This window comes from Ictidomys tridecemlineatus, unplaced genomic scaffold (genome assembly GCF_052094955.1).
Source record: "Ictidomys tridecemlineatus isolate mIctTri1 unplaced genomic scaffold, mIctTri1.hap1 Scaffold_45, whole genome shotgun sequence".
Taxonomy (NCBI): Eukaryota; Metazoa; Chordata; class Mammalia; order Rodentia; family Sciuridae; genus Ictidomys; species Ictidomys tridecemlineatus.
In genome coordinates this window covers 1,136,904-1,163,487 of record NW_027522913.1, presented here as the reverse complement: position 1 = coordinate 1,163,487, position 26,584 = coordinate 1,136,904, and the positions used below count along the sequence as shown (strand labels likewise).

The window sequence follows — 26,584 nt, the reverse complement described above, 5'->3', positions numbered from 1 at the left end:
GGATCTGGCATTTTCTCAGGTTCTGAGGGCAGTCAGGTTGGTTCCTGGAAGCCTGGTTCTGTAATTTCATCAGTCAGTATTCACAACTGGTGTTAGTAGTAGCCAGCAATGAGCAGCAAGATATAGGTGAGGTCACAAGTGTTCTTTAAATTACTTTAGAGTCTTTAAACTACTTCCAAAGTAGATGAGAAAGCAAAGAGTAGTAGTTAATTTGTGTAATAATAATAATAATAATAATAATAATAATAATAATAAGAAGAAGAAGAAGAAGAAGAAGAAGAAGAAGAAGCAAGGGAGCTAGTTAGAAATCATGTCAAGAAAAAAGGATTAAGGGACTAACTCTTGACAGGCTCCATTGATGTTGATGTAAAGCTAGGAATTATGGCTGTAAGTGTCTCCAATTGTCTGGGAAGGAATATTCCTTTATTAGCACAGGTACACTAAGGTAACTTCTGACCAGCTATTGACCCCAGTGCCCACATTGACAAGAGATTGACTTGTAGATGAAGCTCCCCCTGAATAGGATGGCCACCATGACAGTTCCAGAGAGGATGAACTAAGGTCAAAAACTCCACCGCCTGATGTGAAGGAGGAATTGAACACCTGATTAGTGAAGAGTACAGAAGGTGGTCCCAGTTTTCCTGGTAAACATCAAACAGCAATAAACTTGGTGACAGCATTGTCTCCTTTGTCATTCTCTGCTCGGAGATGGCCCACTCTCTTTCTTAAGAGTACCCTCTGCTGAAGCCTCATTTTGCTTTCACTTTACTTTCACCTATAATAATACAGTTCTCTTGCATGGCTTTTGGTGGTTGACTTTAAATTTTCTTTTCCAGAACACAAAAACCAAGGTTTGGAGTTTCCGCTCCCTGCTTTTCTATGGTATTGGAATCAGCCTGCTGTGGTTTAAATATGGTCCCCAAAAGTTCATGCATTGAAAACTTACATACATTTGGAATTTGGAGGTAGGGCTTTGGGAAGGTCATGCAGGTGGGGCCCCCAAATAGGATTAGTGGCTTTATAAAAAGAGGAAGAGAGCCAAGCTCACATGCTGACCCTCTGTCCTCATTATGAGGTCATAGAGGCTCTCACAGATGCTGGTGTCAGGCTCTTGGACTTCACAGCCTCCAGAACTCTGTGAGAAATAAATTTCTTTTCTTTATACATAACTGATTCCACAGAATTCTGTTATAGCAATAGAAAATGGACCAAGAGAGCCCCATCAAAGGTTTTCCAAAGGCACTTTAACACTGGGATTTCTCTGGGCCCATTGAAAAATGTGATCCATGGGGTCCAGTGGATCTGGGTCACAGGTGGGTAGAGGGTCTGAATGGTCTGGAGAGAGTGTGAGATAAGAAGCAATGACAGTCTCAAGAACTGCTCCCTGGAGGCAGGTGCATAGTTGTGAGGGGATGGGGCAAAAGGATAGTCAGTGTAGGTAATGAATGATTGGGTCAGGAAGGGGGCTGGTTCAAAAGGAAATAAAATGCTAATACCTCCAGAGCACTTCCCCCTCCTCCAACCTGTGGCCAAGGTCACCTGCCTCCAGGGAATTTTTCCTCCCAAGGAGGAGTTGTTAATGTGTATTCCCTGGGTGGCTCTCTTCCTGCCTGAACCCCTGGATGACTTGTTCAGTCCTTGAATCTCTCCACCTTTGGTCTTGTGGGCAGGATGGGAGAGGGGTCATGAGAACAAAGGAAATCTGAAATCTATAAAAGAGGCAGGACACCTCCACTCCCTTAGGCACCAGTTTTGGACCCCTTCCTCTGAGAGGAGTCCTGTCTCCCCCATCCCTGATACCCCCCTACCCCTGACACCCCCCAACACCCCAACCCCTCCCCCCACCCCACTTCCCGCCACCCCCATCCTGCCATATTCTATCATTTTTTTATTGTTGGTTGTTCAAAACATTACATAGTTCTTGACATATCATATTTCACACTTTGATTCAAGTGGGTTATGAACTCCCATTTTTACCCAGTATACAGATTGCAGAATCACATCAGTTACACTTCCACTTATTTACATATTGCCATACTAGTGTCTGTTGTAATCTGCTGCCTTTCCTATCCTCTACTATCCCCACTCCCCTCCCCTCCCCTCCCCTCTTCTCTCTCTACCCCCTCTACTGTAATTTATTTCTTCCCCTTGTATTATTTTCCCCTTTCCCCTCACTTCCTCTTGTATGTATTTTATTTAAATAAAAGTTTTTATTTAAATAAAAGGTTTTGGTTTTGCCTTGAAGTTTCTCAGGTGTTTAGTCTTTAACACCATGGGAACAGGGACCCAGGTCCTTATTTTCAACACGAGTATCATCTCTGGTCTCAGCTGTACTGCACTCTGAAAACATTTAGATAGTAAGGAAACATCATCAATTTATACACAGACTGGTACCAGCTCCATACACAAGGAAGCCCTGTCTCAGGCTCAGGAAAATAGGGCAATAGCTATTAAATCAAAGCTTCCCATTTCCATTTCCTACTTCAGCAAATGGCAGGATTTATATCCAGCCTGAACCCAGGGCTATACAACATACTGTGTCTGGGGCCTTGAGAGCAAACTCGGGGTTATAGGCTCAGGCTTTGGGGCTGCTTCATGAGGCCCAGGTTCTTTCCTCTCCCTACTCCATGCTTTCTATCTCCTTTCCTCACCAACTTCTAATTGGCAATACTGTGGACCATAAAGAACTTTGAGATCATGCTAATCTGAATATCTGATGGTACAGGCCATGCTCAGAGATGAAGCCCGAAAATGATTCCTGAAGGACAACAAAAGAGCTATTCATGAACCAGCTTTTTAAAGCATTATTCTCTTGAGCACATGACCTTCTCTCTCTTCTATCCTTTTCAAAATGGGGTATGGTAGCCAGCCTCCAAGGTGACCCCCCAAATTTCTGCCTCTCTGTATTCACACCTTTGCATAGTCCCCTCCCTCATTTCACTAGGGTTTGTCTATGTGACCAATAGCACACAGCAGAGTGATAGAATGGAATCCTGATATTAGGATACAGAAGACCATGTGTGTCTCTTCTTGCTCCCAGATCACTCTGGAGGAATCTCACTGCCATGTTCTGAAGACAGCAGAGACACTCGGGAAGGACTGGGGATGTGGCTCAGTGGTTAAGTGCCCCTGGGTTCAATCTATGTTACCTAAAAAAGAGAATTTTTTTTTAAAAGAGTAATTTGTTATATAGCAACAGAGAAAAAAAATTAGTGTTTTTCCCCTTTGGCTTTTTATTTTTTATAGAAAAAGAAAGAAAGTCCCTGTTTCCACCATAGCCAGCCAGAAAGACTTTGTCCTGTACCCCACTATAAGGGATAAAACTGTGGCCAATAAGAATAGAGCAGGCTTTCTCTAGGCCTGGAGAGATGCTCATTTGCAGAGGACTAAGATATCTTCCTGGGCCTGTGGGAAAGAATTCCAGTTGGTATACTGGTAAAATATTCCAGCTTCCTTTACAGAAGTTGTGAGCCTGTGTCCAGTATCAATGTTAATCAAATGAAATGCATAATATATAAGCCTTATAATGCTTTAGAAATGGAGTCCCTTGTGAGTGACTGTGGAGTGGCTTTCCATAACTCTGGCTTTGAAGTAGGGGATGGTGTTTCCACATGAGGTGTTTTGGAGGCTGGAGAAAGGCAGGGTCTGCACTCAATGGTCCCCTCTCCCCACACCTTTGGTCCTGCCCTATCTACCATCCCAATGCCTCCAAGACAGAAAACTCTTTGCAAAGTTCCTGAGCCAAAAGCATCCTACAAATGTATACGTCTCACAGAATATGGTCACATGTGCTTTTTCTGACAGACTTGCTCATTGAAGGGTCCGGAGCTACCGGGTTCTTAAGGAACAGACTGTGCCCTTCTTGCACATGTGCCTAGGTTGAGCTGTCTTGTTTTCTCCAGAAAACCTATAGTCAGAAGCATAATTTGGGCTTTTAGGGTCCCAGTATTTGTGTCCTAAAATACAGCTAAATTAGGTTAATACTTTTTTTTCTCCCCTCTTGACTTGAAGTATAGATTCAGAGCCTCTGGGAAACTTCCTGGCTTCTTATGTTAAAGATCCAACAAGAATACAGCCTTCCTTTCCAGAAGGATTTCAGTTGAACACACTGGGGACAGACAAGCAGAGAGGTGGGACTGATGGGGTCTCTCAGGTCAAGTTGAGACCAACAGCGGGTTGATGATGCTCTGTAATGCCACAGAGTCCCACTGTAAAGATGGATGCCAAGTTAATTTAGTATAGCTGGAGAAGGACTAGAGGCACTTTCAGGGTCTATTGTGTGTGAGCCAACCACCTCATCTCTCCAGCTGTTTTGTTTTTTTTTTGTCTCCTAAAGGAGACCAAGCTGCAGAAGAAAATGGAGCCAGAAGTCAATTTCCACCAACAGTAACAATGGGTGCAATTGTGTTTCTCACACAGCAGCAACTGCTCTTAAGGAGCATTCAATAAAATTATGCACACGCTCTTACTACCATGATAACCTCACCATGGGAACTTCCGCATGTGTTCTTTTGGAATCTGAGGGTTCTGGGAAGACCGTTTCAGAAAAAGAGAGATTTTTATGGAAATGTCAGAGAGTGTCAGCAGACCTCTCCAAGCAAGAGAAGTGTGCTGGAGCCATACTCTGATGAGTCTTCAAAGGGAGGATTTCTCAGAGGGAAGGTGCAGGTGGAACTACAGAGTGACAAGGTATGTTTATGAGGGCTGAGTCCTGCCTCAGAGGCCTACTGCTGTCCACCTCCAGAAACTTCCTTAGGATCTCTGAGCAGTTGTTTCAACCTCTTTACAAGGGAGATAACACCTATCTCATGGGGGGAGGGTTGTTTTGTTTTTGTCAAATTTTAATGGAAGGATGTGTGTGAATAAGGTTTGAACCCTGAAAAATAACCTCTCGATTGCATTTTATAATGCCTGATCTGCTACTTTAATAACCCAAACATCCAAGATCAGCTGAAGGGGACTTGCCAATGAGTCTCATACCTTGGGAAACCCAGGGTGGCTGCCTGCTGTTCCTGCTCCATCAGAGAAGCCCAAAGCTCAGGTGGGCAGACAAACTTGTCCCACACAGTGAAGCAATGCTACCGGGAGCTCTTTGTTTTATTCCTTCCTCTTCTTTTCATCCATCAGTGCTGCCTGCTGGTCCTCTCCCTGGCCTTCTCTCCTCAAATGTAGTTTCTGTATTCCATTTGTCACAACCTATTTGTTTGTGTTTTAAAACAAACCAAAAGACAGTTTTCATAAACTCACTGACCAAACCCCTGGCCCCCTGCTGATGACTCTCAAATCTCCTTCCCTGGCCCTGCGCCCAGTTCCAAGGACCTTTAGGAAATCACTAGCTGCAGCACCTTAGATTCAATTTGTGGAGAAGTAAATCTTTCTCTCAAAATGATTCCAACTCCCAATGATGACAAGCTATTAAATAAGGAACATTTGTTATGCTTTATCTTTCATTTCTTATTCCAATTTGCTATGGACTAAATTGTATCCTCTGCCCTAGAATTCTTATGTTGAAACCCTAATGCCCCCTTTGACAGTTGTATTTGGAGACAGGGCCTTAAATGAGTAATTAGGCTAAGTGAGGTCATGTAGGTGGAGCCCTAATATGTAATACTGGTAACCTTATAAAAAGAGGAAGCAACATCAGAGAACTGACTCTGATGAGACACAGAGAAGGTGACCATATACAAGCCAGAAGAGAAGACTCAAAAGAAACCAGCTCTGCTGGTACCTTGATTTTGGACTTTTAGTCTCTAGAACTGTCAGGAAATAAGTGTCATGTTTAAGGGACTCAGTCTATAGTATTCTGTTGAAACAGTCTAAAAAAATATTCACAACCTGTTACCAAAATCTGGTATAGCTTTCTTCAAAATGACTCTTGAAGTCTCATTCTTTCCATATCTTGTCTTGCTGCTCTGCTTCCAGTCCTTTCTCCTTGACATCTATATTCATTACTATTTGTTCATTACTTCTTAACTTCCATCCTTGTCTCCAATTTATCTGATATTCTAAAAAAATATAACTTGATCTTTTTATCAGTTAGGATAAGGTAAGTTATGCAACAGTAACAAATGACCCCTAAACCTTAGTGGCTTAATGCACAGAGAAAGTTTACTTATTTTCATGACATATCCTTCATGGACAGGCTCTGGCTCTGCTCCAGGTTGTTTTCATTCTGGGACCCAAGCTGATGAAATGGTCCCTATTTGGGACATTGATGTTCTCATGGCAGAGAGAAATGAGTACTTGTTGAACTATGCGAAAGTTATCAAAGTGTTTGCATAAAATTGATATATGATCCTCTTACATTTCATTGACAAAAGCTTCATCCTCTGATGTCGTCTGGGCATCGATGTCTAGAATCTGTCCACAAGAAAGGGAAGCAAATCATTGTGAACACTAAAATAATTTACCATCATACTGATTCCAGGATTTCAGCTTCCTCTTCTCTGCTGTGACTTAAACACCATATGATAAAACCCCAATCATCTTATGATTATGAAGTCCACTTTCTCCAGTTCACAGGGATTTCTTTTTTTTTTTGTGACCATTGGTTGACTATAATTAAATAACCTTACACAGGAATTGTAAAGGGGTCTACTGGCTTGTAGTCCTTTACGTGACTTGTGATCAACTACTCCTGGCCATACCCGACTAGACTACTGGGATGGGCAAATGACCTAAGGTCAGCCAATATAGGTTCACAGAGGCATAGGAGCTGGGTCAATCAGAAGCTCTCCTGGAAGTAACAACTACCAAATACAGAAAGAACTTACATTGTGGGGTGGTAGTTGAGGTTGAAAGGATGCCTAAATGTGGAGTCAAAATCTTAGCAGGTGGAAGTAACATGCAAGTTGGGGTTAGGAAAGAACAGAAGTTGAGTGAGCAGAGGAAGCATCATTAGTAAGAAGAGCAGGAAACAGGTGCACAAAGAGAAAGAGGGCAGAGACACCATGAGGGAGGAGCTAGGCCTTCCAGAAGAGAGATGGAGAGGACTCATCAGGCTCCAGAGCAGTCTCAATTCTAGGACCAGCCATGTGGACTCTTAGAATAAATCCATACTATCCTAGATAATTTGAGAGATCTCTCTGTATATATAATCAGCAAATCCTGAATAAAACCACTCTGTTTAGAGGCAAATCAGTTGCCTACCTGCTTCATGAGTTTAGTTTGACCTTTCCATTTAGACTTTAGTCTCCTAGAAAGCAAAGCTCCTGTTTGTCTTCTCCATGAACCTAGCATGGTGGGAGCCACAATAAACAACCTGCAGATGGCTTACTGCCAAATTCACATAGGTTTGTTTCATTATCATCTTCCTCCTCCTCTTTGTAGTCAAGTCTAGAAAATCAACCTGAAGCATTATTATTGGACAAATGAGAGAGAAAATAGCAATATCCTTACTCAGGAAATAGTCCCTATGCCCACTTGGCACAAACTTCTAGGACCTTCTTAATTGCTATGGTGTCAATCATGGGCACCGAGTGAACTTTCAGAATTGCTATAGCCTGGGCTCCAAGCCTCTTATTCGGGTTCCCCAGAGTAAATTGCTGGGCTTTGGATTCAACCTCTTAAAACAAGTTAAGATCTGGTTATGGTGAGGAGAAAATAGTAAAAATGAAAAACTATTTGCAGAACAGAAAGTGTTCTGAAGCATGATGCTTGCAGCAACTGTGACCTCACTTCTGCTTAACAAATTCCTATGTGCCCAAGGCAGCCTCCAAATTCTGTTCTTGAACTTTTGTTTTACGTAAATGTCAGGTATTTTCTATACCTGAGATGGCATAGAAAATGCAGAGCTCTAATCTCCTTGGGCCTCTAAGTAAGCCTTGTATTTGGGGATAGGTTTGGGGCAGTGGGTTTGGGTAAGATCCCTGTAACCCTGACCCATTTTGCAGACACCTATATATAACACCTTTGTTTTAGTGGGGTTGGGGGATAAGTGAGAAAGGAAGAGAGAGGAAAGAATAGGCAGAGAAAGGTGCAGAAACTCAGGCTAGGTTGGGAGACAGTTGAAAGGTGTGGCTGTTCTGAAAGCAATCAGGAATTAGAGCCTGACTTTCCAGTAAGATTAACTACAGACAGAAGCAGATGCTGTGTCCACTTGAAGTAACAATGTTATGTGCAAATCTGTGGAAAGCATGCGCGTGCGCGCGCGCGCGCGCGCACACACACACACACACACACACACACACACACACTCTTCTCATCCTCTTAACTATTGAGAGTGTAGGGAAATAGGAGTTCTCATACCCTGCTGGTAGGAATGTAAATTGGAAACACTTTGCTGGTTGGGACTTGCTTATGTTTGAAGCAGACAATGGACAATGCTGGCTCTGTGTTCACCAAACCCTTCTTGTGCATACACAAAAAAGACTACATTTCCCAGCCTCCCTTAAGGTTAGCAGTGGTCATGTTACTGAGTTCCAGACAGTTGGAAAGTGGGCAGAGAAGTGATGTGAGTCACTTCCAGGCCTGGCTTTAAAACCAGCTTAGAATCTTCACACTCTTTCTCCCTTTACATAACAGCTGAAATCAGATGATCCAGTGGAGCATTCCAGGGCTTTGGCAAATGGGAAGCCATTCTATGACCAATCCCTGGTTCCAGAGAGATGTGCAGAGCACTCTCCCCTCCCAACCAGGTGACCTTCATTTGAGCTATAATAGAGAAATAAGTCTTTATTATGTTAAACCACTGAGGTCTGGAGGTTTTTATTATAACATTTAGACTATCCTGAATGGTGTAGTATCACAATTCTTACAAATGTCATAAGTTTTGCCCTAGCAATAAACATTCTTTGAAACATACTCTAAGAAAATAATTAAGGGTACTCATTACTGTATTGATTATAACAGCAAAAGTAAATAAATAAATAAATAAATAAAAATCCAACAACATGAATTTCCAATCATAGAAGATTAATTAAATAAATAATACAGCCCTGTACAGGAATATTATTCAGATACTTAATATCACACTTAATATAATGTATTTATTGACATGTCATGCTATAGCATTACTTGAAAAAGGGCAAGTATCAAAACAGCTTAGAGAGTATGAATCTGTATTTATTTATGTATGTCAATGTATAAATAGAAAAAGTCTCCATCTATACCAGAAACAGGGATTATTTCTATTAATAGGATTACAGGTGGCTTTGTAAAAAAGTATTTCTATTCTGCAGTTTTATGCTTTTTCTTTCTTTCTTTTCTTTTTGCATTGATGGGGATTGAACCCAGGAACCTTGCACATGCTAGGCAAGTGCTCTCCAACTGAGCTACATTCTGATGAGTCTGTCCTTCCTTCCTCTTCCTTCCTTCCCTCCATCCTTCCCTCCCTTTCTTCCTTTCTTGACAATGTCTCAAACTTGTGATCCTCCTGCCTCAGCCTCCTGAGTAGCTGGGATTAAAGGCATGTAGCCCTGTGTCTTGCAGTTTTACATGTTTTCTATAATGAGCATGTATATCTTCAGTTAAAAATGGTTTTATAAGTAGCCTGCTGCAAAGGGATGGGTCTTCTTTGAACTTGAAGGCTGGACTTTCTCTTCCTGAGTGTTAAGTGGAATCCCAGGTCCCTTGCTGGTCTTCTGGGCTCCAATTCCACCACCCATACGGTTAAATTCTCACCATTAAGAGTAGCTCTCCAGCCCTTCACACAGCTGAAAGCTCGGCACCAGGGACAAGCGCTCTGGCTTTAAGAAAGGAAGTGCTTTTCACTATAGTGTTTTTCAGAATTTTCTCAGAGTTGCTGGGCTTAACAAGTCTCTTCTCTTGGGGTCTTAATTTGGGTAATTTTGGAAAACTGTGCCACAAGACCCCTCCCACTCTGCAAGAGCTGAGTGACGCAGACCACGGCTGTACCACAGAGTCAGGGCAGGAAATTACATTCTAACTGTAGCTTTTTATTCAGAAATCCAGCAACCTCACCACAAACTTGAGAGCCCTGGAACCTCAGTGCTCTGACCCACAAGATCAAAGCTTCGCGTGGCATCTCTCCAAGTGAACTTTTAACAAATGTAGCGTTGCCAGTTATTTTGACCTTCCAAATACATGGTCATGCCAAAATTAAATTGAAACTCCATTTTTTCCCTGCCAAATCCACTCCCTGCTCTCCTCAGCACACCCTCATGTGTGTTGGGGGGAAACAAGCCACTGAGGTTACATTTTGAGGAAAGTTATTTTGTGTTCTGTGAGAAGACCATATATTAACACCAACTATGTATAAGTTTGTGTGTGTGTGTGTGTGTGTGTTGTTGTTGTTGTTGTTTTTGTACTGGGATTGGACCCAGGAGTGCCTACTGAACTACATCCCCAGCTCTTTTTATTTTGAGACAGTCTAGCTAAATTGTTGAGGCTGGCTTCAAAACTGTTATCCTCCTGCCTCAGCCTCCAGAGGGATGAAAGGCATGTGCCACTGTGCCCGGTCACATATAAATTTTGTGTATAGTGTGATGGTGCCATTTTAATTTAACTTGCTGTCTTTTCAGCAAATAAAAATGAAGAAATGCAGGGAAGGAAGAACTTGTTTTTAACACAAGGTCCTGCATGTGGTCGACCTCTTTTGCTAAGAGGCTTCTCTGGAACAAATGAAAAACCAAGCCTGGCCTTGCCCCAGGACTCTGGAGAGAGCCTACAAGAAAAACTTGGTTATTCTTTCTCCATTCCTCTCCATGACTCAGGTCCTACCTGCCCTTCAGACCCAGCCAAAAAAAAAAAATACATATAAAGTTTTCTGGGACCAGTCTACCCACACCTTGTGTAGAGACTATCCGTGCTGACTCTTCCTCCCCAGCTTTGCACAGTGAATTGTGCCCTTCCCATTCAGACATGCTTGTAGTATCCGAGTCCAACTGTAGATTGAATTCAAGCTTTCACTCCAGAGGAGATTTCTTATCTCCCATGAAAATCAGTGCATGCAAAGAATCATGTGGGGGGAAGAGAGTGCTACCTGTCACCCATGGCTATAGGGATCAGAATAGCCTGTTACACGTTCTGCATCGCTCTGCTCACTGTGTTTCTCATATATGTTAGATCTTGTTTATCCAAAAAGAATTGAAGTTTCCTGAGGGCAGTGACCTATCTTACCTTTTTTGAGTATCAAAAAGAAAGCAGAGAGTTGGGGTTGGGGCTCAGTGGTAGAGCGCTCACCTGGCACAAGTGAGGCCCTGGGTTCCATCAGTACCCAGGTAAAGTACCACATAAAAATAAATAAATAATTGTACTGTGTCCATGTACAAGTAAAAAAGAAAGCAGTGATTATAGTTAATTGCAACCATTTGAGTTTATGAAAAGCTAAGCCCATGATGAAACTATGAAGAAAAAAATAATTGCAATTACACTAGGGGAAAAAACCACACCGCTGGGTGTGAGTTATTTGTTGCCCAAACTCCCATTATAAACAAACAAAGTGTGTGGGGACAAATGATTCTACTGTGAAAACAACATGAAAATGGTTCATATAAATGAAAAGTCCAGGGATCAGAAGTAAATTTCTCCCAATTGATTTGATGCTACTTCCCCTTTCTTATTTTATTTTATTTTTTTTGGTTACAAGGATTGAACCCAGGAGTTAACCACTGTGCCACATCCTTGGCCTCTTTTTTTTTAATAATATTTTTTTTATTCGTAGAATCCCACTGGTTATACAGTTATATAGAGAGAGTAATAATGTTTACTGATTCATTCTATTATCTTTCCTACCCCTATACCCCTTCCCCTCCCTTCATTCCCCTCTACCTAATCTAAAGTAATTCTATTCTTCCCTAGCTCCCTGCCCCATTGTGAATCAGCATCCGTATATCAGAGAAAACATTCAGCCTTTGGTTTTTTGGGATTGGCTTATTTCACTGAGCATGATATTCTCCAGCTCCATTCATTTACCAGAAAATACCAGAATTTCATTCTTCTTTAAGGCTGAGTAATATTCCATTGTATATACCACATTTTTTTTATCCATTCATCTGTTGAAGGGCACCTAGGTTGGTTCCATAGTTTAGCTATTGTGAGTTGAACTGCGATAAACATTGATGTGGCTGCATCACTGTAATATGATGATTTTAAGTCCTTTGAGTATAAACTGAGAGGTGAGATAGCTGGGTCAAATGGTGATTCCATTCCAAGTTTTTTGAGGAATCTCCATACTGCTTTCTGTTTTGATTTTCATTTCTCTAATTGCTAAAGAGGTTGAACATTTTTCCATGTATTTGTTGATCAATTGTATTTCTTCTTCTGTGAAGTGTCTGTTCAGTTCTTAGCCCATTTATTGATTGGGGTTATTTGTATTATTATTATTATTATTATTATTAAGTTTTTTTGAGTTCTTTACATATCCTGGAGATTAATGCTCTATCTCAGGTACATGTAGTAAAGATTTTCTCCCATTCTGGAGACTCTCTCTTCCTGTTACTTTTTTATATTCTATTTAGAGACAGGGTCTTACTAAGATGATTAGGGCCTCGCTAAGTTGCTGAGACTGGTTTTGAACTTGTGATCCTTCTGCCTCAGCCTCCTGAGCCACTGGGATACTTCTCCTTTCTTGACACTTAAATAGGGCACTGTATTGCAGGTATATTCATGTCCAAGGTTATCTAGTGTTTAAGTTTGTGGCTAGGGCTGACACCCTGAGAAGTTTCATTCAGTCTATATCATGGCTCAGACACAAGCTTCTGCCTGAAGTACCTGGCATGATTTTTTCTGCACTGTGAAACTATCTCTACAGGTGGAAAAGCTTACCAGGCTTTGCAACTATTGGCTTCTATTGACCAATCAATCACATGCCTGACTCTTAGGACAACAGCATATACCCACCTCCAGGCTGGATCCCATCTCCAGGCTGGACTGCTCACAATATCTGCCCTGCACTCCACAGCTATGGGTGTTTCTTTACATCCCAACCCTTACTCTGCTGTGCTTGTGATCCTTCCCCCACTCCAGCAGAGCAGGGGCTTCCTTAGGACTGTGACAGTCATTTTTTTCCTCTATACCCTGGCAATAGTAGTTGCCCAGCCCCTTAATAAAGTTTTAAATGAATAAACGAAAGAAAGAATGAATGAATGAGTACATTTTCCTTCCTTACAGGCCTAAGTCAGCACAAATCACTTGTTCTTTTCCCCAAAAGTGTCCTTTGTTTCTTCTCCCTGAGGGGACTGTTTCATGGGTTTCTTGAATTCTTCCCAGGCACACAGTAGTGTAACCACAAGATCAGCTACCTAATTTGTAGGGCCCACTGAAAAATGAAAACGCAAGGCTCCTACTTCTAATTATTATTCTAATAATTTTGAAGCTTAAAAATTCTTTAAAATTCACAAACTTAAATTATTAGGACTGGGGTTGTGGCTCAGCGGTACAGCACACACCTACTGTGCTTGAGGCACTGGATTTGAACCTCAGCACCACATATAAAAATAAAAAATAAAAGTATTGTATCCACCTACAACTAAAAAAAGTTTTAAAAAATATTAAATTATTAAGAAGTATTAAGAATTTCAAAACAGAGCTGCATTAATCCTTTCTAAGAGCCAGGCCATGAGTCTGGCCCATGGTCCATGGTTGCAGGTCCATGAAGTCTGCTGTGTCTAGCCACCTATTTGAAATTACACTGCATGCCATGCCCTTCCATCTGGTAACTGCAACTTTTATTTGAGGACCCAACTATGTATGTAGCTTGAATGGGACTAACATCACCTCACTATTCCAGGTGTGGATGTGTGATCTGGCCTGGTCAATGAGAGAACTGCATCCTCCTGGCCATGATTGGTTCAAGGATGGGCATGCGACTCAAGCATAACCAATGAGAATATGCCTCAGAATTTTGCTTCAAAAAGGAGGTACTTTTTTCTTGTGCTGTTAACTTGGTCATCAGTTGGGAAACTGAAAAAAAACTGATACTGAAAAAGCAGGGCTGAAATGATGAGATGAGATTCCTGCCAACATCTGATTGAGCTGATCTTCTATTTGTTTCTGTTCTTTCTTTCATTCCTCTTCTTGTTCTTTTAAAATATGAACCAATAAATTTCCTACTTGGCCTAAGCCAGCTTATGTTGGTTTCACTCACTTGAAACTGAGAGAGACCTGACTAATGGGTTGGAGCTTAATAAATGCCTTTCAGTTTGAATGATATACTGCAAGGACTTGAAGGAGTCCATTTTTTAGTTCTAGTTCTGTCACCGTTCTCTGCTTGGTTTCTTCGGACTGGAATATCAAGGCAGGAAATAGAATAGCCTAAAAGCTGTGACTGGGTTATTAAAATGAGAATTTAATAGTATGTTAAGGATTATTTCTTATCCATGCTCATTTTTTATGTGTGTAGAGGGAGACAGAAGGGGAAGGCCTTTCTGCTTTGGGGATTTGAAAACAGTTTTTAACATTAAATGTGTCTACTTTTTATAATATGAAAGGATCATTATTAAGTTTATTTTTTCATAGGATTTGAAGAGAATCAACTCAGACCATCTTGCCTTTCCAGACCGAGCACTGGTTCCAGATAGCTAACTCTGACCAGCCATGCCAACCCTTCCTGTGAGGACAAGTTTAGGGGTACACAGCAGTCCAGGTGAGCCCCATTCTTTCTCACCCCAGGACTCAGCCTGCTGCTCCTCCCTCTCTGCTCAGCGTCTACCATCTGCAGGCCAGTTGGGGGCTTACTGACTTGGGCCTACCCACAGCCCTGCCTGCATCCTTTCACCATAGTTTCATTTGGACTCTTGAGCCAAGGTCTCAGTTTGCTGATTCCACTGCCAACAGCAAACATTATCTATCTTCTGGATATGCTGACAAGAAAACCATTTTTTTGTTTTGTTTTGTTTTACCCTTCGGGGCCAGCCAAAATCAGAGGCCAGTTAATCTTCCTGGTGATGTCATCTGAGTATGCTTCTCATCTGCCCAGAATGGAGCCTAATCTGTGCTTGGCTGCAATGCTGTGAAAGCCCCACCTCATTCATCTGCCCCTGAAGGTGACCTGATAGCCATTGCTGAGGATGGTGCTGGGTTGTCCTCTTTCCCCCTGAGTTTCCTGTTCTATCTGCTCCCACAGATCCTTCACTGTATCCTTTTTGCCTTTTTGAAGCTTGATAATTCCATGGATTCCACCTGTCCTATGCCCTCTCATGGCTCTCAGGTAGAACCTTCCAGTACCTCTCCCCAGCACCAGTCCTGCCATCTTCCTGGATAAGCTGAATATTTTTTTTGTCTCAGCCAGTATCCTAACCTCAAATTTGTTTACCTCCTCAACTTCAGTGACCTCCGTCTCTCCACCACTTCAGCTATGACTATGTCTTATGCATTCTCAAAACTCAGAACTGAAATGTTAAGCTCCAAACCACACCCTCTCCTTTTCTTTTCTTTCTTCTTTTGGTATAGGGGATTCAACCCAGGGCATTTATACCACTGAGTTATATCCCTAGCTCCTTTTATTTATTTATTTTTTCTAGGCAGGGTTTTGCTAAATTTCTGAGACTACCCTTGAACTTGTGATCATCCTGCCTCAGTCTCCTGAGTCTCTGGGATTGTAGGTGTGGGCCATTGTGCCTGGCCTCAAATCCCATTTCCTAACTTCAATTCCCTTCAGTTCCTTGGTTTCTGGCATTAATACTGTAAGACATTTAGCATTTTTGTTTATAAAGACCCATGGACAATGGACAAATCCATTTTCCCTGAATTCACACATTCAGAGCCAGGAGTGTAGCTTAGTGACAGAGCACTTGCCTAGCAAGTGTGAGGCCCTGGATTTCATTCCCAAGACAAACCAAAAAAAACAAAAACAACAACAACAAAATCATATTCAACAAATATCTATTGACTCCACACGTGTGCCCAGCAGTGCCTGGCACCGCACATAAACCTTCACTGTATTGGGAGGAGGTTGCAGTGACCTATTGCTGTGTAATGAACCTCTCCAAAACATAGTGTCTTTAAATAATAAGAATTTATTAAGCTTCAAAAATCTCTTCCAGAATTGGGTCAGGACCAGGTTAGGCAACTCTTCTGCTGAACTGTGTCATTGGCATCATCTGGGGTCATTCACTCATCTACAGGCAGTGGATAGCTGGTGTGGGCTGATGGGTCCATCACTCATGTCTCTTTTATATGCTCTTAAACATGTCCTCTCTGACTCCATGGAAAGCCTGCAATTTCTTACAACATGGCGGTCTTAAAGTAGTCAGACTCGTTACATGGTAGCTAGTTTCCAAGAGTAAAATCGAAAGTGAACAGGCCAGGTAAAAGTTAGACCCAGCATCCTTTCTGCCTCATTCTGTCATTCAGAGCAAGTAATAAGAAATAGTAAGTCCAGTCCAGATTCAGCGGAAGAAGAAATAAGCCTCGCTTCTTGACAAGTAGAGTAACGTAAATGTACAGTGAGAGGAGAAGGTAAGGGTGGCCATTTTGAAGATTATCTCCTTAAGAGGAGAGAGACATTAAATATACAAAACGGGAAAATACTAGGTAATAAGAGCTGCTCAGAGAATTGAAACAGGATGACTTGACAGAAAATGACCTATAGATTGAGGGAGTTGTCAGGGAAAATCTCTCTGAGAAAATGATATTTAAATATCCTAAAAGGCAAGAAATGTCCAGCTGTGTAAGGTCTAGGCAGGAGGAAGATCTAGTAAAAGCTCTAAAAGGGGGATGAGCTGAGCATGTTTAAGAACTAGAAATGAGTGTATGTTAGGGGTTTAGACAAAGACAGAGCAGGAGGGTTAGGAAGAGGGTAGACAGGCAGGAGGGGCCATATCAAGTGAACTAGGGGAAGAAGATTGGACCATACTCCCAGCCCAGCTCATGAAAGCCACTGAAGGGTTTCAAGCAGACAAGGGACACAGTACAACTTACATTATTAAAAGGTCCCTCTGGCTGCCTCATAGACAACAGGCTGTGAAGAAAAGTATGGAAATAGCAAGACCTGTCAGGGGGTGGCAGCAGGAGCCCAGGACAGAGGACATGGTGGCTTGCTCTGGGTGCTGGCTGCCAGGAGGAGGAAAAGCAGAGATAAATTTGGGAAATGGACCAGCAGGCAGTCCTGAGGACTGAGCCTGTTTTGTCTTGGTTCAGTCTCCTTCATGCCTGGACGATCAAAACTCCTGCACATTCCTCACCCAAACTCAGACCTCAGAGCTAGTGCCCCTCCTTAAACTGGCATTTTAGAGTTTTCTAGATAATTTTAAATTCATTGTCTTTGCATATCAGGGAGCCCTTCATGACAGGCCCTGCCTTCCCATGTGTTAGATCTATTTCCTGTTCTTGTCCCCCATCTGCCCTTTGCTCCAGCCATGCCTAATTTTTCCGTTCCCTGATCCCATCAGCCTGTGCCTGGCATGGGCTGTTTCTTCTACCTAGAATCCTTCTCCCTCATTCCATTATTTCACATACCCAACTTCTATTACTCCTTTAAAATATAACAGTGTCAGCTCTTCCACTAAGCCTTGTTTATTTAGATGGTTATGCAGCACGGCAGCATAGATGTCCAAGTCCTTGTTTGTCTTTTCCAGTTAACTGGGTAGGGACAGTCACTGGAACCTGGTGGAGTGTTCCAGAAGCTGACACTAGCATGTTTGCCATAGTTTGCTCTTGGAGTCTGAAAATGTACATTACAAGATCAAATCATAGCAGAAAGAGATATTTGTAGATCCTGTTATGAGGTCCTCTGTTCTTTTCAGCTGATACTGGGAGGCTACCCTCACCACCTTAGAGGCCTGCAAGTCTCCAGGGGAGAACTTATGTAAGTTCCCCATTGCTCAAGCTTCTCCAGGAAGCATCTGCCCTCTGTACTTGGGACAATCAACATCACTGCTGGTAACAGTATTTACTCCTGGCAGAAGGAGGACTCTAATCGCCATTTTCCCCTAGGAATGGTTTCTGGGAAAATCTGAAATGCTTACTGCTGGCAACGCAAAGTTTAATGTGATACTTTAGGTCACAGGCTCTAAAATCCAGAGCCAGAGCTGGTCATTGCCTCTGATCTTCAGATTCTCATAGCCATTTGCCCAATGGTCTTCCCTACCTGGATGTCCACCAAACTTGGCAGATCTAAAATTGCACTCATCACCTCTCTTGCCCTCACATACCCCTGACTGGCAGTTCACCAGTGAGCAATGAGAGGATGAATCATTGGTGGATATTTTTTGGGTTACTCTCCTCTTCATTCCTATTGCCAGAATTCTGGTCCAAGTCCTTAGTTTCTCTGGTCTACATAGCCACATTGTCCCCTCCACCAACCTTCTACCCTCCTCTGCTTTCCAGGGGATCTGTCAATATGCTAATCTAACCTTGGTCTTTCCCCTGTCTGAAATATGTTAATTCCCACCACTGGTTACCAAACTGCATGCGAATCACGTAGAGAGCTTCTTAAAAGTACAGATTTCTTGTACTTTATTCTTTTTCATGGAATAAAGTGTTGCCCAATTCTAAAATAAAAAAAATAAAATCAATAGAGATTATTGTTTTTTAAATGCAGATTCTGCTGGTTTTGGTAGCACATGCCTCTAGTCCCAGCTACTCGGAAGGCTGAGGCAGAAGGATTGCTTGAGCCCAGGAGTTTGAGGCCAGCCTGGGTAACACAGTAAGAACTTGTCTTTTAAAAAGAAAAAATATTGTTTTAAAAAATGCAGATTTCTGAATCCCTTTCCGTATCCAATAAATCTGATATTCTGCTGGGTGAGGACCAACAGAAGCATGCCTTTAATTGGTGCCCAAGGATTCTGATAGAGCCTGGACATGCACCCGGAGAATAGCTGTGATCCACAGGATAAAGTTAAACTTGGTGGTTCACTCTCCCTGCCCTTCTCATGTGTCCCTTGTCCCCTGTCAGGCAAGGTCCTCCTCATCTTCCCTGCCTCCTCTACTCTTTCCCCACACACCTTGCTCTCTAAGGTACATCTCATTTTCCCCTTTGCTCTTTTTGCCTTGTGTCAGGAATGTCCTCCTGATTGACCCCCTGTCCATGGGGCAACTCTTAGCTATATCTTTTATAGCTGATACAAGGTATCAGCATTACCTGGGAGCTTGTTTCAAATGCAGAATCACAGGCCCTTCCCCAGCCCTGCTGAAGCAGGCTGTCAGTGCTTCCTGTGCACATCAGCAAATAAGAAGCACAGACATACAACGTGGTTCAAGAGCCACTCCTACAGGAAGCCATTCCAGACACACTCATCAAGTAATCATTCTTCCAAACCAATACCAGGAATTGTGACCACCGTAATTGCAACATCTCAAAAGTTAGGACTTTCATAGTTCAGTTCCAGAGAACTGTCAGGTTTAAAGTGGCCCAAGGGATATTTTATCCCTAGGCAGCCCCCAAGTCAAGAAAATATCCTCTCTACTTCCTGTGGTCCCATGCCTGTCTCCTACCCACTCTCTGCTGGTGCTCAGCCCACAGGAGGTGCGTCATCTAGCTGGGTCCCCCTGCCTACTCTGGTTCTCTTTCAGCCCTCTCAGCCTTTCTTCTGAGAAAACAGCCAGAATGGCCTAGTCTCTTTCTGCTGGCAGGAGGAGTGAGGTCAGCAGCACCTTATAGTTTCAGTGGGTTCTGAGCCCCTCCCTGTCTTGGTAGAAATATTTCCAGGGAAAGTTCTGGATTCCTTTTCTAAGATGTAGGGCATCTATACCAAAAAAAAAAAAAAAGCCTCAGTGGATAAGAGAGAGAAGCCCTAGGTCAGCTGTCTACCAGCTGCTCTGAGTCTCAGCCAGGGCTCTGGGCAAGAAGGAGCTCAATGCTCTTGGCATCTACCTAAGCATGGAGACTGGAGATCACCAGTCTGGGGCAGGCTGGGTGTCTGGCACATGTGGAAGTTCTCATTGAAGTGTTCCCTGGAGCCATTAACTCCTTCAGGGGGACACTGGCCATCCAAGGAGCTCCCAGCTGAGTCCTGGGTTGCTTTAGAAGAAGAGTGAGGAACCGAGGCTGTGGGCCCTGGCGTGACTGTGCTCACCTAGGACATTTATGGTATATTTATTTATTTTTTAGGCTGAATGGAGGCGAGAGGGTTCTATTATTGGGTATGAGGTGAGAACTCTTTGTCATAATCTAGATTTTGATAGTGGAATATTTCCCTTCCTCATTTTAAAAATATGACTGTTTATGACATATAGGGGCCATGTATCACATGTGCTATGCAATAGTATTAGATGTTTGACTTTTTATTTTTTAAAAGCATTTCTAAAGATTAAACTCAGGGCCTCCTGCTCGCTGGGTGAGTGCTCTACTACTGAGCTATATTCCAGCCCCTAGAAACTTGACTTACATTGTACTAGTGAACATATCTTCTTCAGAGTTGAAAATGAGACCCAGAAGCTCATGTAGCTTTTAGAACCTGAAGTAGAACCTTGCACTTTCTGATTGCCACCTCCCCACCCCTTCCTCTGTAGGCCTTCCAGAAGCATACCATGGAAACTTATTCCAGAGGATCTGCTATGGCCCAGTGAATTGGGGACCATCCAATGAATCATACTCTTCTTTGTTTCAGGATGCCATAAGAGGAAATCACAGAAGGAACAGCTCTTCTGAGTTTGTTTCTTCTTTGGGCAAAGAAGTTCAGTGAAGAATGTTGTCAAGTAGGAAATCAACCCAAGGTTCCACACCCTTCTGAAGAGTCCCATTGCATATGAAAATGTTTAAAGCTTTATAGTAAAGAAATCTGTTTTATTCCTTCTAACCCAGTGCTTCCCAAACTTATTTTTTCTTGGCATTCTTATCAACTTCCCACAGGCACTGTGAGAAAAGCTGGGTCCTATCAGGCTGATTGTCCTCCATCAAATGTCTAGAGAATTTTTTATCGTAGGCCCAGAGTCAGACATTACTCTTAGAAAACACTGGGAACAAAGAGAATGATTCAATAATTTGAAGAAAAATAAAGGCAAGAGTTTTTGTTCTTTTGCAGGCTTTTTTCTCTTTGGCTATTCTAAATGAATAGGTTGAAGAATTGGTTTTAGTTGAATTTCTTCCCGTTAATCTTTTCCAGCACTCCAGTGCCACCAGGGAGGGTGGAAATGACTGCTTTTAATAGTGATTAGAGAGGGCCCCATGGTTAGATCAAATCAGGACTTCACTTCCTCCCCTTCTGTGTGTGCATTAGCGAAGCCTGTAAGAATGCTTCTCCATGGCCACTGATCCCAGCCAGGAGCCTGCCAGGAGCCTGGACAGCTGGCAGCCGCTCTTACCAGAGCTCTACCACCAACCTCCCCCTCTTCCTTCATCCTCCTGTCTCCCTACCCTCTTACTTCTCTGTGATTCTACCCTGGTTAGAAATTTCTTATTGGTTTAATGGTTTACAGAAAGAAGGCCTTGAAGTTCTGCTCAATTGGTATTTGAATGCAGATGGAAACACACTGTAGCTCTTTACTTAGAACAGTGCATGCACTCTCCTCCTATAGTCCTCAGAACTAAGAAGGGGGAGGGGTTTGGGCAACAGGAAGGATAGGCTTAGCCCTCAAGGTAACCAAGGTGCAGGTTGATTTCTCATCCATACCCACTTGCTCCCCCTCCTGTCCATCCTTGGTCCTCACTCTCTTCTGTGGGCTCACGTCTGTCCCACTCTGACGCAGTTTTAAGAGATAGGGCCATAGGAGGAAGGACTGGCAGATTTGTGCAACCTTCGCAGGCTGCAACTTGAACCTCTGGGCTACTATCTGCTGGGTAAGATTGGGCTTGTGAGATATGACTTGCTAGGGCAACAGAGAGATGCTCAGCTCCCTCTGCCTGCTTCACAGGACACAAAAACAATGTGACCAAGAAGGACAGTTTGCAGAATCAATGGCAGGACACCAGCTGAGAGGCAGCTCTGAGATGGGCTTCTGGAGCTTCCCTCACTTCCTCCAGCCCACAGTGTGTGTCTTCCTTCCCTGTGACTTCAACACCTGCCTAGTTCAACCTTCCCTCTCTCAGGATTCATACCTCCTGACCTCCTCACCTCCCACTTCTTCCTCCTTATTTCCAAAACAATGTCTCACATCCATCTGTCTCTCTTCTGTGGCCTCTGCCAGAGTTTGAGTCTCTATTTTTCCCCTGCCATCAGTAGTCATGTCTCTCCTTCTTCTCTTTGGTGGCTTCCCTGAACTAAAAGTCTTTTCAGTGACCCATTTTCTGGCCCCTGCCCCATCTCAGACCCTGTCTCTGCTCACTGTAAGAGGCTTGCTTCCTGTCAGTTCTGAGCAGGGCTCGCCTGAGGAGCCTGAGACAGTGCAGTCACCTGGGACCCAGCTCCCGGAAGGAGCCATGTGCCTGGGTGTAATGCACTGTTGTCACCATCTTGAATCTGTGTTCTTTAAGTGAAGTTAGATGGGAAAATGGGACATGCCATCTGTACTGGACTGGGAACCTCACCAAGTCTGTATTCCCACCTCCAGCCATCCCCTTCCTCCCTGGCCAGGTACATTGGCAGAGGGAAGCCCACATTCTGCCATTGTCCTTTACCCCTGAAAGGGGCTTGGGTTGGGTGACAAGGAAGGCTGGAGTGAGGCGTGTTGGGGTGGCATCTTGTATAGGCACAGCAGAGTCTTCTCTGCCTACTAGGGAGCCCCTGGTTCCTTTGGCAGGGTCTCTCATCCTGTCTGGCCCAATGCAGATACTAAGCACGTCCCAGGACAGAGGTCATAATCTTGTGGGGTTTCCCATCTGCCGTGGGTAGGGGTAATGAGCCCCTGGTGTGGAAACTGATTCTCCCACCCCAGCCAGGGTCACATTTTCATTTGTTTATTAAATGGACTTATCAAAATTTACAGCCAGTACTTGTTCTAACAGTTTTGGGGCCTCCGTCCAGATGCTCTTCCCCTGGCTGTCTTTCCCATCTTTAGGGCCATGCACAGCCCACCTCCTCAGATAGTTCTACCCTCCTGCTCTTATCCAAGGCAGCCCCAACCTGTTTCTGTGTTTGTTTTCTTCATATTGTGCATCATAATTTGTAATAATGCATTTGTTTTGTTGCTTGTATTGTATTCTGCACAAATATTAAGCTCCAGGAGGGCAGGTTGCTACCTGTCTTGTTCAGTTAGATCCATGTCACTTATCAGTCTTCAGTACAGTGTTTGTCATGTAGTATATGCTCAACAAATATTTTTTGAATTAATAAATAAATTTATTTCAAATACTGCATGGAGAATAAATAACAAACACATCCTGTATGCTTAAATTAATAACATTTTATGGTGGAAGATTTTTTAAAAGAAAATATTGGGGACAATTATACACAAATAATAATACAAATCCTCTAGCCGGATACAATGGCACATGCCTATAATCTCAGCAATTTAAGAGGCTGAGGCAGGAGAATCACAAGTTCAAAGACAGTCTGACAACTCAGCAAGACCCTATCTCAAAAAATAAAAAAAAAAATACAAAAAGGGCTGTGAATGTAGTTCAGTAGTAAAGCACCACTGGGTTGAACTCCAGTACTAGAAAAAAAAATTCTGCAAATATTATTTTTTAAGTTGCCCTTTTTCTCTCCAAAACAAATCTGCAAGGATCTTTTCATATTGGTCTAATAGATCAATTCATCATTTTTAATTGTTAAATGGTTTTCCACAGTGTGCTGTAGCAACACATTTGAGTTGTTTCCTACTGTTGAACAACTACGTTATTTAATCTTTTGCTGCTGCAAGCAATGCCTCCCCATGCATAAGTGTAAGAATTTCTCAAAGGTAGATTTCAGAACAAATAATTGCTTGGTTCGCACAGTTTGCATAGTGTTTTTAGGGGAGTGGATGTGGGTGGGAGGGGTACTGGTAATGGAATCCAGGGGTGCTTAACCACTGAGCCACATCCCAGCTCTTTTTAAAATATCTTATTTAGAGACAGGTTCTCACTAAGTTGCTCAGGGACTCACTAAGTTGCTGAGACTGGCTTTGAACTCGTAATCCTCCTGGCCTCAGCCTCCCAAGCCACTGGGATTACAAGTGTGTGCGACCATGACTGGCTGGGTTTGCACATTTTAAAAAATAGAATAGATATATGCTTTTGAACCATTGCATCTCCTTGGAACCCCTGAAAGGCAAGGTCAGCGAGGTGTGTGTGGATCTGAGTTGACAGATGGACTGACCCTGTCACTGTTGCTGTGTTGCTTCTTTGGCCTTCTCATTTCCCTTGGTTAATATATTGAAAGTTCTAGCAATGACTAGTCTCAAATGTTTTCCCCTTCTATGTTTCTACTCAGTAACTTTCTCTTCTTCATGGGAGTAGGATGTAATTGGACCAGGAAGGACTTGAAAAAGGTATAAGAGCTGAGAGTGGTGGTGTACACTTATAATCCCAGCTACCTGGAAGGTTGAGGCAGGAGGATCACAAGTTTGAGGCCAGCCCCACCAACTTAATGAAGGCCTTGAGCAACTTAGTGAGACCCTGTCTCAAAATAAAAATTAAATGGGCTGGGAATGTTGTTCAGTGGTTAAGCATTCCTGGCACACACACACACACACACACACACACACACACACACACACACACACACACAAGTATAAGAAATTATTTGTTTAAAAATAGCAAAGGGGGCTGGGGATGTGGCTCAAGCGGTAGCGCGCTCACCTGGCATGCGTGTGGCCCAGGTTCGATCTTCAGCACCACATACAAACAAAGATGTTGTGCCTGCTGAAAACTAAAAAATAAATATTAAAATTCTCTCTCTCTCTCTTTTGAAAAAAACAGCAAAGGGGCTTGGGTTGTGGCTTAGCAGTAGAGCGCTCGCCTCGAATGTGCAGGATCCTGGGTTCGATCCTCAGCACCACATTAAAAAGAATAACTAAATAAGTGAGACAAAGGTATTGTGTCCAACTACAACTAAAAAATTAAATATTTCTAAAAAAAATCCAGAGTATATAAAGAACTCAAAAATTAAACAACAAGAAAACAAATAACCCAATCAACAAATAGACCAAGGACCTGAACAGACACTTCTCAGAGGAGGACATACAATCAATCAAGTACATGAAAAAATGCTCACCATCTCTAGCAGTCAGAGAAATGCAAATTAAAACCACCCTAAGATACCATCTCACTCCAGTAAGAATGGCAGCCCTTATGAAGTCAAACAACAATACGTGCTGGTGAGGATGTGGGAAAAAGGGTACACTTGTACATTGCTGGTGGGACTGCAAATTGGTGCGGCCAATTTGGAAAGCAGTATGGAGATTCCTTGGAAAGCTGAGAATGGAACCACCATTTGACCCAGCTATTCCCCTTCTCAGACTATTCCCCAAAGACCTTAAAAGAGTGTACTATAGGGATACAGCTACATCGATGTTCATAGCAGCACAATTCACAATAGCTAGACTGTGGAACCAACCTAGATGTCCTTCAATAGATGAATGGATAAAAAAAAATGTGGCATTTATACACAATGAATTATTATTCAGCACTCAAAAATGACAAAATCATGGCATTTGCAGGGAAATGGATGGCATTAGAGCAGATTATGCTGAGTGAAGCTAGCCAATCCCTAAAAAACAAATGCCAAATGTCTTCTTTGATATAAGAAGGGCAACTAAGAACAGAGCAGGGAGGAAGAGCATGAGAAGAAGACCACCATTAAACAGGAACAAGAGGTGGGAGGGAAAGAGAGAGAGAAGGGAAATTGCATGGAAATGGAAGGAGACCCTCATTGTTATACAAAATTACATATAAGAGGAAGTGAGGGGAAAGGGAAAAAAACAAGAGAGAGAAATGAATTACAGTAGATGGGGTAGAAAGAGAAGATGGGAGGGTAGGGGAGGGGAGGGGGGATAGTAGAAGATAGGAAATGCAGCAGAATACAACAGACACTAGTATGGCAGTATGTAAAAACGTGGATGTGTAATCGATGTGATTCTGCTATCTGTATATGGGGTAAAAATGGGAGTTCATAACCTACTTGAATCAAATGTATGAAATATGATATGTCAAGAGCTTTGTAATGTTTTGAACAACTAAGAATAAAAAATAGCAAAGAAATACTGCTTGGAGTTTTCTTTATATTTATTTATTTATTCTAATCAGTTATACATAATAGTAGAAAGCTCTTTGATTCATTGTACAATATAAAGAATTTTTCACTTCTCTGGTGTGCATGAAGTAGAGTTACACCATTCATGCAATTATATATGTACCTAGGATAATGATGTCCATCTCATTCCACCATCTTTGATTTTTATTTATTATTATTATTATTTTCTGGGGATTGAACTCAGGGGTGATATACCCCTAAGCTATGCCCCTAGCCCTTTAAATTTTTTATTTTGAGACAGAGTATTGCAAAGTTTCCCAGGCTGGCCTCATAAGTTATGATCCTTCTGCCTCAGTCTCCTGAATAGCTAGGACTATAGGCACCCATGCATCCCTTCCAGCTTTGATCTTTATTTACTGAAAAATCTGATTCTAGCTCCTGTTGTTGAAATGGACAACGGGAAGGCTTGGAGCCACCCTAGAGTCTATCATGCACTAACTCAATAAGTATTTAAGGAGCATGTTCCAGGCATGTGAGGTTAATCAGAACTCGGATTAATCAGAACATCACTGGTCCTAATGGAGAGGTGGGGTCCTGGGAGCTCCCTGCTGTGAAAATCGATGACTATGTAGTTGGTACAATGGACTAAATCATGTTCTCTCAAAATTCGAATGTTGAATCCCTAACTTCCA

The 26,584-nt window shown here is 42.6% G+C and overlaps 1 long non-coding RNA gene across 1 annotated transcript; it reads right to left on the bottom strand.

Annotated features, from left to right (window-relative positions):
- Positions 1-2,149: 2,149 nt before the first annotated feature.
- Positions 2,150-24,772, bottom strand: LOC144373632 (uncharacterized). Its single transcript, XR_013433227.1, has 5 exons — positions 24,500-24,772; positions 6,305-6,360; positions 4,981-5,196; positions 3,009-3,149; positions 2,150-2,340 (listed from the first exon to the last, which is right to left on the bottom strand). It is a non-coding gene; the product is annotated as an uncharacterized LOC144373632 (long non-coding RNA).
- Positions 24,773-26,584: the final 1,812 nt, after the last annotated feature.